The sequence below is a fragment of the Vollenhovia emeryi genome, unplaced genomic scaffold, assembly GCF_000949405.1.
Source record: "Vollenhovia emeryi isolate VEMERY1.0 unplaced genomic scaffold, V.emery_V1.0 DF939295.1, whole genome shotgun sequence".
NCBI lineage: Eukaryota > Metazoa > Arthropoda > Insecta > Hymenoptera > Formicidae > Vollenhovia > Vollenhovia emeryi.
In genome coordinates, this window is record NW_011967071.1 from 163258 (window position 1) to 177500 (window position 14243).

At 42.8% G+C, this 14243-nt stretch overlaps 1 protein-coding gene across 1 annotated transcript in view; it reads right to left on the reverse strand.

The window, feature by feature from the left end:
* The window catches only part of LOC105558996 (guanine nucleotide exchange factor for Rab-3A-like), a 32802-nt gene extending 20022 nt beyond the window's left edge, over positions 1-12780 (reverse strand). The window contains exon 1 of the mRNA XM_012006979.1: positions 12550-12780. The gene's annotated coding sequence lies outside the window, so the exon portion shown is untranslated. The remainder of the gene's footprint in view (positions 1-12549) is intronic.
* Between the last annotated feature and the right edge of the window lie 1463 nt (positions 12781-14243).

Sequence of the window (14243 nt, forward strand, 5' to 3'; positions counted from 1 at the left end):
TATACAGCGGGCAAGAGTGTCGGTACGCAATTCAATTTGCGATTTCACGCACGTCGCATATTTCTAGAAGAGAAAACATGGAACGTTCATTGATGGGCCATACATGATCAACTTTCTTATCGAATTACGAATTTATTACGTATGTTTTAGTCGACGGAGGCCGACGGAAGCGAAAAATAATGATTACGTCGAGACATTGCACGTATATGAGACATAAACTTGACGGGAAATAAGTCGTTTATCGCAGATTACTCTTCGTTGAATTTTTCTCAGCGAAAACGCCGCGAGAAGTCTCGTGATTTTCATCGGAATTCCTCAAACGTCGCTATTCCAGAAGCTAGGCTGCAAAACAAGATTTTATTAAGACGTAATTCGAATCGCGCAAATGATATATTGTTGTCCAGCCACGTTCTTTCAGTGTAACTCGTGAAAAACTCAACATTTTTAACGACATCGAAACTCGATACTTAGTTTTCTTGAAAAAAAAAAAAGAAAAGATTAACGCCGTGTGTCCGATTCCAACTTCCTGTGTAACGTGTAACGTGAATGAAAAGTAGCAAAAAAATCTCGTCGAGATATACAGACTCGACGTGGTGCATTACATTGCACATGTGATACACTGTAGATCATATAGATCGCTTGGAATAAATTCCTCTGAGAAAGTGCACTCAAGCGGATCTATTCCGCTTCAAAGAGCGTAAACGCCATACGGCGCGCGGGATTCCACACGCGCAACCGTGGGATCGTAACACGTCCTCGTAGGATAGTTCTTGAAATCGCGTAATTGCCTTTGATTTATGCAGCATTAACCGGAACTGTCTGTAAGGCTGCGAGTCCGAGTTAAACATAACTATTAGAGTGTAGAATATAGCACTTTTAATTACACAACTTATCACATTCACGATTATAAATTGCAAATACATTTGCGATAAATAAATTGTTCTTAATTAACTGGCCGTAATATTATCTCGTTTCCAGACACGTTTTTTTCACATAACTTTCAACATATTAAAATGACTGTAATATTATATTAATACAACATTATTAAACGTCCGATTAAAGGCAATAATTGTGGTCGAAGTGCGCGATATTTTTCGAACGTGCAATGCTCCGTGTAGAATAGGAAAAAACATGTTTTTTTATGTAGAATAATATTTTTCGCCGGAAGAAAATGTCGATAGAAAAATAACGCCGCTCATTGTCAACGTACGAACTCACAATAGCTTCGTAGCTCCGTTTCGGCGACTCCAAGTTTCGGTCTGCGGTGATAACTAGACAAGTATCTAAAAGGTTCAGAGATATATTACGAACACGCGTCTCGCTTCCGACTGGATGCGATAAAGCCAACGAGATTTATGCAGCCCACAGCATCCCCGCGTCCTCTAACGTTGCAGTCGCGGTTTTTAGTTATCTCCGCCGGTTCCGCGGCGCAAACGCATGACGTTGCACGTGCGTGTGTAGCATGCGTTCACTTTATCTCAAACGGGATATAGGGACGCGGGTATCGCGCACCTTGCAAAGGAATCTCGCAAAGCTGTACTGAAATTGAAATGGAATCTACAACCGTAGCAATCTAATTGGATGAAAACCGTAAACTCGTGCAGCATAATAAAAGCAGCACGAGATGCTTCGGAGTGAAAAGCGTCGCCGGATGTTATTCATGGCTCGTTTTCTTTTGAGAAAGACGCTTTTTGAATACCATATTCACGATACTTTCATATTTATTACTGCTTAACTTTTTTACCTTACTATACGTACTGTAATTGTATTCCCAAATATTAGCGGGCTATTCACCGATTGATTTAAAACCAAGCTTCTCCAAAGGTTTCTATAATACAACCAATTAATTACTGCATAAAATGAGAGAATCGTTGATGCAAAAAATGTAGTAAAATTATAGTAATATCGGAATGGTATTTTCTAAGAAAATTAATTTCGAATCAATTGGAAAAACGCATCGCTGCTCAACAATTTCCCCGCTTCCCTTCCTTCTTTTACTATTAAATCTCTGAGAGGAAGCGACTCGCACTGCAGCTTTCCAAACTTCATATTGATCAACAGAGAATGTTCAGGTCCAAGTGTAAGATTATCTAAATTTATACGTACGCGACCTGGTTAAATAAATGACGGTGCACCGACGTGAAATCGTGGCCGGGCGCTTCAGGGCTGCCTCGAGGCCAGGGATCGCCCCGTCCGCGTCTTCCCGGTGCCGTCGAACCGGCGCGGACCGGAATCCGGCGGAAACCGGTACGACGAGTTCCACGGTCGACGGGTACCCCGGCCGTGACGCGCGCGCGCGCGCGCGCGCAATGTGCACGACTTCCCGTACTTCTAACTCATAAACGAGACACGGCCCCCGTGTACTCGCTCGTAAAAATTCTTACGGCGATTCGCGCTTCTCGCTGGGCGCGCTAACGCGAGTACACGTGCGTGAGTGCACGTGCACGTGCGTGATCCTTCACTCAACCCGGGCGACTCCAGCCCAAGAACCCGCTTATTAACCCGTTGGATCCTTCGTGCTGCGCCACGAACGGGTTATATGGCTTTCCTTCGCGCGAATGTAGGAAGTAGGCTTTTTTTCAAATTCGTGGAGATAAACCTGTGAAAGTGTGTCATACCGTAAAAACCTGCGTGAATACGAAATGAGGGAAGATTAGTAATTAGTGCGCGCAATAGAATCGTGGCAGCGTTATCGAAATACAAGCCGCCAGTCAATCCCGAACACTCCTGTTGCATTTTCCTCATCTTAAGCACTGGAATCGTTTGTCCACGCATTTATTTCGCTTGTCCACTCAGCGAAATTGAATTGTTAGCAAACAAATGTAGAGAAACGGACAAATATTATTGATTTGACCAACTGGCAATAAGTTTTAACTATATAAAGTTATCGCGAAAAATATTACCTCAGCCATTAAACCTGTACCTTCCTACAACCGTGACTCAAACGTTAATAATAAACGTAAAGCAATGCGATGGAGGATCACAAGTTTTTTTTCTCATTTTTAATCAGTCAATAAGAAAAATTGACGAAGGGCAAAAATTAGTTAAATAATTTTGATCAGTTAATGCAAAAGACTGATCTAATGCAAGAACTGAATCACGTAAATTCGTGCGTTTACTATTATGCCGATAAATTGCGGTTTATTTATGTAAGGAGTAGAAAAAGAAGAAATAAGGCGCGTTAATATAGAGTGCAGTAATGCCAAGGAAAAACTCGTAACGGGGGAGTACAGCACAAGGAAGTGGAATAAATATATTTACAACGCAATGGAAGAAGCGATTAGTTCCGCTTACCTAACTAACGACCGGCCTGCGCTCCGAATGATGCATTCGGATATTCCTACTAATCAAAGCGCGTATTGTACGCAACGCGGTATGTTAAAAATCACGCGCCTATTTAATTACTTCGACAAAGGAATGCACGCGGATTGCGCAAATTCCCGTCACGTGTTCCCCCGATCGCGCTTCGTAAAACGGAAACACCGCGTATATCACATCATAATCACCGTCCCAATAACACCAGTAAAACCATAGTATAACCGTAGTATAACCATAGTACAACTAGTATGTCCAATCTGTCATTTGTTTTGTTTCGCGCCGACCCTTTCTGCGCGTCCGCCGTTAGTTGGTTATACTATGGTACAACTAGTATGTTCACCCTCTGTCGGCCCTTCGATCCTTTCGGTCCCGGTCACGTAGTTTTCCGCCATTATTGTCGGCGATGCACCGACGCACATATACTACTTTATTTACCTGACAAGACATGGCGAAACTTTTGCCTCACTTTTCAGCTTGAAGGTAGCAATCTAGTAGTAGTATTATATAAGAAGCCTCTGGTGTGTACGTACTCATCAAAGCTACACTACCGCATATACAACGTTTCTCTCATTGGTCTGGCCAAAACAATGTCGGATGCGCAGAAGGGATTGACGCGAACGAAACAAATGACGGAGGTGTGGACCCACTGATTGTACACGCACCGGCATAAATGCTGTCCCTATCCTTGTGCGGTGCACGCACACAACTACAGAGACTCTAGTTGTGTGCGTGCACCTCACAAGGATAGGGACAGCATTTATGCCGGTGCGTGTACCATGCAATAACCAACGGGCTTTTCGTCGGATCGCTCTGTAAACGCAAGGCGCGTTGACTTTGTTGAGAAAAAAAAATGAAAGTAAAACTCGCGAGCGCAAGAACGCACCGAGCCTTTGTTACGCGGCAACGTATGATAATTACGCGCACCTCATCATCGATCCCGTCGCCGATGCGCTTCCGTTATCGTCAACAATCCACGGCGGGAGAGTCCCGGCGCGCGAAGACCGGTTCTCTCTCACGCGACCGGTTTTTTTGAAAATCGCGATGTGGACGTAAAACCGGTTGTCGGAACAAAACACAATCACGCGCGGATCGTAATCACTTTTTTGCCCCCGATGAAAAGTGAATGAACAGCGCATCCTGAGGAACAGCGATCCACGAGAGGAACATCGTTCAGCTTACGTTCAGCGGTAAGAAACTTCGGGGCTCGGACTGATAACTGTAATCGCCTAATTACCGCAAAGCGGCGCGAAATGCAATTAACCCTCTCCCCGTCTCTTTCTCTCTCTGTCTCTCTCTCTCTCTCGCCTTTCTCCTTCCGGACGCCTGAATAGGTGTACAGAGCAAATTAATTGGGCATCGCCGTGCACACGTCGTGTGCACGCGCCTCTCCATTGTGTTCTCATCCCGCTTTTTATCCATTATACGGCCGCTGGTACGTGCCGCGTCGCGAGTTTTCGCGATTACAACAGCCGCCTGACTCTTTTCTATTCTCCTGCCACTCCTGTGTATCGCGAAAGATCCGTGGCATTTTAGTAGAATTGACGCGCCGCACGCCATTTTCCACGGCCCGAGATTTCTCTCGTTGCGAGCCGCGTAGGCGAGGTAATTAATGTTCGCTCTTGTTTACGAAATTATCAAGTCGACTTTATTGCTCGTTTCTTTAGCTCCTTTACATTTATCGGCGCGTGGTTCGCAAAGGCGAACTAAAAATGGATGAATGACAAATATAATTCACGCCGCCACAGACCACTTCGAGCAGTCGGTTCTTCGAAATTTGTGTTTTTCAAGCCGACGAGCAGATAATGACTGACGGGAGAGATAATAATAAAACAGTATCATCAAATTAAAAGAATAAACAGGTTTGAAGTGTCATTTACATTGAACACATGTGATAAAGCACGCTTATTTTTCACGCGCTCTCAGGGAGTATTGAGAGACGAAGATATTTTGCAGTCCGTTGCCCTTAGCGGCAAACTTTATCGTATGCAAGATGATTCGCGGATGCCACGGGAATATTTCACCAGACCCGGGACTCTCAAGCGGCGCTTTAGAAAGGCTGACAAAGTCTCGCTCGGCACGAGAGCAAGTAGAACGGCCTGCTCGAATAACGGCATCCGGGAATTCAGGGCCGTACGTTGATAAGAAAAAAAAAATGCGAAACACCTCCGGCGCGAAACACCTGCGCTATCTTTTTCACCGGCGGGCAACGTCGCGCGCGATAGAGCTGGCTGCCCTTCCGCAAATGGGTTTACCGCATCCGACGGTGGAGAAGGAGGACGCGCCTTTCGTAATTTTGCGTCGCCGTAGATTACGTATTCACTGCGACCGCCTTCGCGAGCGCGCTTTCGCGCCATTATTTTGCGGCGGCAATGAATGAAATCAACGCCAATTGAGAAATAAACGATATTATTTTCCGCAGGTGCGAAAATTCGTGCGAAAGAGATGAACTCGCGACATTTTGCGCGAGCACAAACGTGTCGCGTACGTAACATTTTTTTCTAGGTGGCTACGCGCGAGAATAAATAAACGTATGAACCCTTTTTCTTTTTATTCCGCTTTCGACGCAATAAAACGGTTCCCTACGGCACTCACGCAATTGCCGTTCAGCTCGTAATCAGATTTCGCCTCGCTACGATAACCGCTTATTGCGAATAACGGATATGCACTTCAGACTGCCCGAACGATCGAACGTAATTTTTTTCCGGATTTGTTTTCTTTTTTTTAAGAGTCTGCTCATCAGCTATTACGCATCCTTATTGTGCGCCGCACGTACGATAATAATTGCCACCGCGATACTAATTTGTGGTGACCATTACGCGCGAAATGACAGCAATTACGCCGCCCATTAAAGACGAACGAGTGCAATGACTTCTGCGAATTGACTTTTATATCTTCCCGATGACGTTACACAGGCATTAATTACTTCTTACGTACGGGCTTATCTAAGCGCCGCCGCGGTTTTACAGCAACAGCTGAGTAAGTGGCAATTAGGTTAATAAAACATTTTGCATTTTAACTCAGTTTCAAAATACTTTAATTAAATTTTTTAACCATTCCAATAACATCGCGTCGCGTGTGCTGTGAAGTGAGCTACAATGGAAGTAAAAGAGAGAATCAATATTGAAGTAAAAGAATGTTTCAGTGAAAACTTACATAAATTTGCCGTCGCGCTCAAGAGAAATTTAGATTTTTCGATGAAACAATCCGTGAAATCGACCAGGAAACGGTGACACATAAGTGGAAATGTGGCAACGTCACATAAAGAACAATTTCCAATGATTATTAAATAAAAATGTAATTAGTTAAATACTAAAGTGTTAATTTATACATTTCCACTCAAATAAATTTAAATTAATCGTTTATTAAATAAACTAACGACTACATCTTACGTTCATATTTGCTTTTCATCCGTTTATTTACATCCAATGAGAGTCTTAGAACTTTTATTTGGCTATTTTTTAAATATTTGATAACTTTTAAAATAATAAATGATTACATATTATTAATAACATGGTCATTGATTAGAAAGTAGCGCTAGAACCTCCTTAAAAGCGGCTGCTTTATTCCGCCGAATTCCCATATTACTTCTGCGAAAATTACTATTAAAAAAATAATATAAAAATTTATTAGAGAACAACCTTAAACTTGCATAAGCAGGTGATAGTAAATGCACTTTCTTCTTGACAATTAAAAAATTCCACACCAGGATTCAGCGAAATGTAACTGAACTTGCCGCGAATCCACCGTATTAGTTAACTTTACGTTCGCTATTCGTTAATCTAAGTAGTTTCCAGCTTCATGCTCCGGTGGACATTCCATATCGCGTATCAAGATAGAGATCCGAGAGATACATCGCGTTCCGATAATTCCGGATCAACATTGATTTCTTACCGAAACGTTACGTTTCTTCGAATCTTGATTTTCCCGCCGAACCGTTTCTCGCTGTAAACGGCCGTTCTAAGCCTCTCCTGAAAAGATGATTAATGACACACTCGGTAGAGAGCAGCCGGCAATTTTCAGCGATAAGGCAGATATACCACGGCAAATACTCGATCGAGACACTTTGCACGCTCGCTGCACAATAAGTCAACTTTCACCTCGAGTAGAGCGAGTGCTTTCGCATTAAGAGAGAAATCTACGGGTATAACGAGATCGTGCTTTAGGCCGAACTTCGCCTCGCCTTTGTTCCGCTTCGCAAAATTTCAAGCGTGGACGCTCGCGCTCGCGTGGCTTAAAATATTCGTAAACCGAACGCCCGATCGCGCAGGTGTTGCGAATCTCATTCGCGCGTACAGAACGCTGCTGCAGCTCGCGAATAAAATTAGACAGCGAATCTCCGTCTGATTCTCTCCGATTAGATTGTATAATATATTTTAGCGGTTTAGCAGCGCTAAGTTTTTTTTAATAAACAATAATGTCGTGAATCAGGACCGATATGTATCCAATTAAACTAGAAAAGGCCATCTTTTAATAAAATATTTATTTGTATTAAATTTGTTTGCATTATATTTTTATTGAATAAGTATTAAAAATTTGTCTCGTTAATATTACTGTCTCTTTTATTTTTTCCTGTAAAATCGTATGCTCGATTATTTAGATGTAACATTTTAATATCAGAGATAATAAAATATCTAGTTTGTATAAATATCCATCTTAGTTGATTATTACTTTTGTAGAAAAGATAAAAATGTTTTGTTCTAACAAAATGTATCCAAATAATTAAATTATATAATTTTTGATTGGATAGCGCTTATACTCGGCGTCTTGTTTTACCTTTAAAATTAGACAGCAAATCTCCGTCTGGTTCTCCCGATTTTGTTATTATGTAACGCCAAGAAGCGAGCAGTTTATGCTGACCGCAATTACGAAAATGGTTGGCGTTGAGAAAACCATTCTTCATATATCTGGACAAAAAATTAAGATTTGTTGTATTTCTAATTAATTTTCTGGTCAGGTTTTTCTCAAAATCCGTCGACAAATACGTTGTACCTCGAAAAATTTTAGAAAAATTTTCTTTCGCACTTTTTACCTAATTTTTCACGTAAAATCATCAGTTTCCCGGTTGAAACCATCAATAACAGACCACTTTATATGTCACAAGCCGTCATGCAACGTTTCGTTTCATAAAAAGCGCATTTCCGAGTTCTTTCGCAGGCGCCATCGATCAAAAACGGTGCTCTCACGATCCAACGTGACGCTCGATATAATTAAAATGTCACCGAAGATGTTAAATTACTGCCAAGAACTGCCAATTACTTCGCGGCGGGATCTCTTATAACCAAATCTTATTAGTCCGCCAGATTTCATTTCTCATGCATCGAACATCGGCACTTTCTCCCTCATTTCCTAGCTAAATAAAAAAAAACCGGAACTCCCGCGCAAGGAACTTCTTCGCGACTTCCAGATCGTCCGCGAGCGCTGTTAAGTCTGCTTTCGGTTTGCTCGAAAACGGAAGTAACAGAGAAACGCGATAAGTATATTCATTCGTTAACTGGATTTAAAAAAATTCAACTCCGCTCTACAAGCGATCGGTAGAAATTGCTGAGCAAATTTATAATTTCATTAATTTTATTGCAGATATTTAAAATTTAATTAAAACAAAGACCGCGCTCACAAATGTGAAGAATACAGGAAATGTTCGCGCTTTGTGCGCAAAATGTATGCAATCAATTCGTATGCAATCAATTTATATACGGTCCTCGTACATTGCGTAAATATGTCGTCGCACAATTGACGCCGAAGCATTGGGAGCCACGGATGCGTGTACTTCATCGGATTACATTTAAAGTTCGATGAACCGCGCTTCCCTATTCGGGCTCGATGCAAAGATCGTCGATACATATTCACGAAATAGACGTTCGGAGAAACCGAACGCCCGTAAGATTCCATAATTTAGCGACGACTGGAAACAGTGTCATTCGATTTGCAAAGGTAAGAGTTAATATTTCCATATAAAAACTTCGGGTGCATTCGAGCATTTGTAAAATATTCCATTAAACCTCTACGCATCTTTATGACTTTTTTACTTCGCCGGCGAACAGTACAAAACACGCTATTGTATACACGCACGACATCACGACGGGAATATATCGCGTAAACGCGACAACAACTTCGTGTACACGGAAGGAATTTTCTCTTAAAATTTATCCTGAAAATCATGTAATCGCGGGACAATTTTATGAACTTTTTGAAATTTTACCATACATTTTACCAGTAATTATACTTAGTACACATTTTACTAGCAAAATGTATGGTAAAATTTCAAAAACACCCGCATAAAATTCTTCAAAATGCGACGGTGTCCCACGATAACATGATTTTCAGGATAAATTTTAAGAGAAAATTCTCTCCGTGTACCAATGCGCGCGTAAATATAACGCACATAAATCCCAGTCGCACGAATATGTCGTGCGCGCGACACAAGCCCCCGTTATACGCAATTTCAATTATCAGCAGACCCTCGTCGCGAACACGTCGTAGAAAGGTAATTTTTAATTATGCAAAGCGCGATCGCTTTTTTTCTTTTCCTTTCGCGCAATTAGAAAGCGCGGAGAAACCTCCGCGCTGCTTGCGCGAACGGTGTTACATTTAAAGGTTTCGTCGGCGAAATATTCAGAAAAATCGCGCGTAAACACGAGCGTGTTGCGCATCGGGTGCAAGGACCTCGCCTCGCTATAATGGATAACGCGGCTCCGACGTGTATCCATTTTTCCACGGTCCACGTCTACGCCTCTCGTCACGCCTACGTGCGATAAATCGCGATTTTATTCCGCGCCTTTTAGACATATCGTAAACATTTTTATCAAATTTCACGGTGGGCTTTTACGACTCGCTGGCATTTATTACGCGAATCGCACTAACGTAATTGCCGCTCGGACTCTTCGTATGTGGGTATTCGGCTCGCAGTTTCCCGCTTCTCTTTTTTTTCTATCATTTAGAAAGTAGGATACTCCGGTGACACGTGAGAAAACCACGGTAGACGTTAATTTGCAGGTACGGCGACCGGGGATGCGTAAAATGTCTACGCTATATGAAAACGTAGAGCGATGCGGGCTTTTCCTCGTTTCTTCCTTTTCTCCCTCTCCCCTTTTATTCTCCTCCGATCGCATGTCGGAAAAAAGTTCCGGGTATTAACGCCCGCGATTGATTTAAATTTATTATGCATTTATTTGCCTTGCACAGGCAAGATGTCGTATATTTATTTCAATACATTTCAACCGTACTATTGAAACTTATCGCCCGATAAATGAATTTAAATTCATTCGAAGATTTAATACTCGGTGGTCTTGAAATGGCTTTACTTGTGTCAAAATATTAAGAATTCAAGGTAGAATGGCATGCATTTCGCATACAGTACCGGCCAAAATTATATCACCTTTCGAGTTTTTGTCGAAATCATGTTTCTTTGAATCTACTAAATTTTTATTTACTTCTACTAAGACACTTGCTAGATTTGACGAAATAGATATAAATTCTCTTAGAGATTCCAGTCTCAGTCAAATAAAATTTTGGTTAAGGTAAAGAAGTCATTTTTTTTAATTCAATAGAAGTGTAGTAAGGTCAAAATTCAAACACTGAGAAAAATGTCCGATTAAATATAATCGGATAATCCAATTACATAATAACAAACAGATATGTCCAATTAAATTGTATAACCGATGAAAAGTATGATCGGGTTTTCACTCAAATTTCATCGGTAACTGCATCTCATCGGATAAATTTCGTCGGACGTATATCCGTAATTTAATCGGAAAACGTAATCGGAAAGAAGTTACTAGGTTTATCGGATGAAAATTTTTCTCATAATTTTGGCCAGTACTGTACAATTCTCCTGAATAGTTAAACGAATAGTTAAACGGAACCAATCGCCGCGGGTTAGCCCGAATCAATACAATGAGGCCGCGAGCGAGTGCTCTTATCGGCTAGTAATAAACTTCTTCATACCGAGACCCGCCAATCGCGCGCGATCTCGCGATTGCCAATAACCGATAGCCCGCGCGTACATCAGCATAATTCCGCACGCATTGCGCCGCGACGATAGACGCGGCCGGACCGGATGCTACGGGAAAAACGGCATACCGCGCCTTACGTAAGGCGCCGAAGGGAGCGAAAGAAAAAAAAACCACTGAATCCTCATTGAAATTCCCGGGGCAGTGCGTTGCTCAAGGCGGTACACCGCGGCATACCGCGCCGCTCGAGGACCTACTTTTTAAATGGCCGCGCACGTGACAGTTTCTCTCCCACGTATGTACATCTTCGCCAAACGCTCCGCGAGAAACCCGAAATTCAACCTGACGCCAGGCGAAACCGGACGACGAAATCGCTGGTTTCGCACGCGAGCTCTGCAGCGATCGCCGCGGACAGGAAGAGGATATTGCGCCTCTGAACTTTCTAGATAAATAATTCCCGTCGTTTGGCCACGCGCATAATACGCGGGCTAATTTTAACGCGGCCTCCAGGTATTCCACAATAATCTTTTATTCATCCCCGATCCTCGCCGGAGATACAAAATGAAAATTGAAGAGGGTTCCGAGCAACGTCAAAATCCCAAATTTTCAAGAGAAGCGAAGGATGTTCGACGCGCGAAATCGTTCGTGTCTCCCACTTCTGAGGTTTCCGTGCAACAATTCGTAATGTAAAATATATCTTTAACGTGTAAAATATTTTCGACTTTTTTTTAAGGGGAAAGAGAGAGAAAAAAATTAAGGGAGAATTTCGACGACTGCCAATAATAACTCGAGAAATGAATTTCAAACCACGCCAGCCCCCAAGACGATTAATATTAAGTTATTTCTGCCGTTACAATTTCTTCGGGGTCCAGAAGTGACGGCGGCAGCATTATGCAACATCGCCGAAATAATCTAGCGAGTGATAGATGACAAGCGCCGCTTCTTAATCCTCCGCCTAATCCGCACGCTCGCGAAAACAGAGCGCATCCCCGCCGGAGATTTAATGCCGCTGCGAATATACGGAGTCGACGCGTCGATCGCAGGTCGGGGACGCAAAAATCCTTCCGCGACCACCCTCCGCACGTCAGACAGGACCGGAGATCTCTCTGTCTCTCTCTCTCTCTCTCTCTCTCTCTCTCTCTCTCTCTCTCTCTCTCTCTCTCTCTCTCTCTCTCTCGCTCGCCGCAGCATCCGTCGCCGAGAGAGCGACGACAGAGAATCAAGTATCGATCCGGAGCACGGTGCGATTCTAATAATGGGAGCGACCAGACGTAGTACTTACCCGCGTGTGAGCCGCACGCGCCTCCTTGCCATTCGCGCGAGTGCGGGCGGTGGGTAGAGACGAGGGGGTGAAAAAAAAATCGAAGCGACCCGCGGAAGCGACGCGAGGCGACTGCGGGTCCGCGCTTCCGGTACTCGTCCTCGCGGTCTACTCGCGACTGTCGCACCGACCGTATACAGGGCGACGCGAATCCACCCGTTCCAAACATTCGCACGCCGCGGCATAGACCGCTACTGAGGCCTCTCGCGGGACGCAGGGTCGCGTCGTAGCCCCGTAATCCACCTGTTGGAGACGTCCTCAACTAAGGGAGCACGGCACGGGTGCGGTTGCAGAGTACGACGATGGACGTTCAATTCTTCCAATTGCGGGTCTACCCGGTCTTCGTTCCGTGGCTCGCGATGCACTATCGAAATATGTTGCGAATGTTCCCGTTTGTATTTCTCCACCTCTATCTCGATCGAAATAAATAAACTGCTGCTCGCGACGTGACGATGTTTGCGGAAAACAGTTTCGCTTCACGCGTCGGAAGATATTTATAAACGTTTGGAAAATATTTGGTAGACCGCCCGTACTCTTCCCCTTCGGTTTATTTGCTTTCAATCGTCAAATGTTATTCGCGGCCACTTGTCCAGTTTAAAACTGAAATGCTTCTCGGTTGGTGTAGTGTTCGAAGTATTTCTTCTGTACCTTTTTCATTCAAAGAATATGAAAGAATAATTGAACAATGAACGAGGGCAACATTTTGTAGAATTGTAAAACTTAAGAAGGAACGAATACGAAGTAATAAAGGATATAAGAGCCAAGACAGGACGTTAGTGTCTAAATGATGTTAATTTTTTAATTTACTGCGAAAAATTTACCTCAGCCAGGGCTTGAACCTGGACCTTCCTCTCAACAGGCGGGCGCCTCACTAGTCGCACTAGACGCCCGTCTACTTTCACGTTTCAATATTTGAATACAAACGTCTTACTGCTTTTTTTTTCTTCCTAGATGGCTGGCATTACCGATCCGACATTTAAATAATTTTCCAATTAGTCTGAATATTTTGTAACTATTTATGCGTACTTTTTTCCTTCGAAGCGTCATATATTATATACATATTTTTACGCAACTATGTTTTTCAAAGCTGCACAATGTTGCACAACTCTTGTAAAATGAAGTGGTCTTTATATCATTCGTTGGTACTCATATCGATCTCTCAAAGACACGGAGCACTCGCGTTGGTTAGTGGTAGTTTAAAATGGCTGACATTACCAAACCAACATTTAAATAATTTTACAATTAATCTTTATATATGTTTTGTAGCTATTTATACGTAGTTTTCGTGCGACGCGTCATATACAGGGTGAGTCGTAAATGCTGTCCCAACCTTTTACCATAAGAGATGAATTGCCGACCGCAACTGTAGCCAACTCGGGGAATAAATGGATAAAATCTCGTTCTACATGTCTCAATCATGTAATATCTAATTACATTTCTCGAGAAATAATTAGATATTGCATGATTGAGACATGTAGAACGAGATTTTATCTAGTTTTTTCCGAGTTGGCTACAGTTGCGGTCGGTAATTCGCCTCTTATGGTAAAAGGTTGGGACAGCCTTCACGACTCACCCTGCATATTGTTACGCAACTGTTTTTTCAATTGTTATTACGCATGTTCGTCTGTCTTACAGCTTTTTATCTGCCACGTATT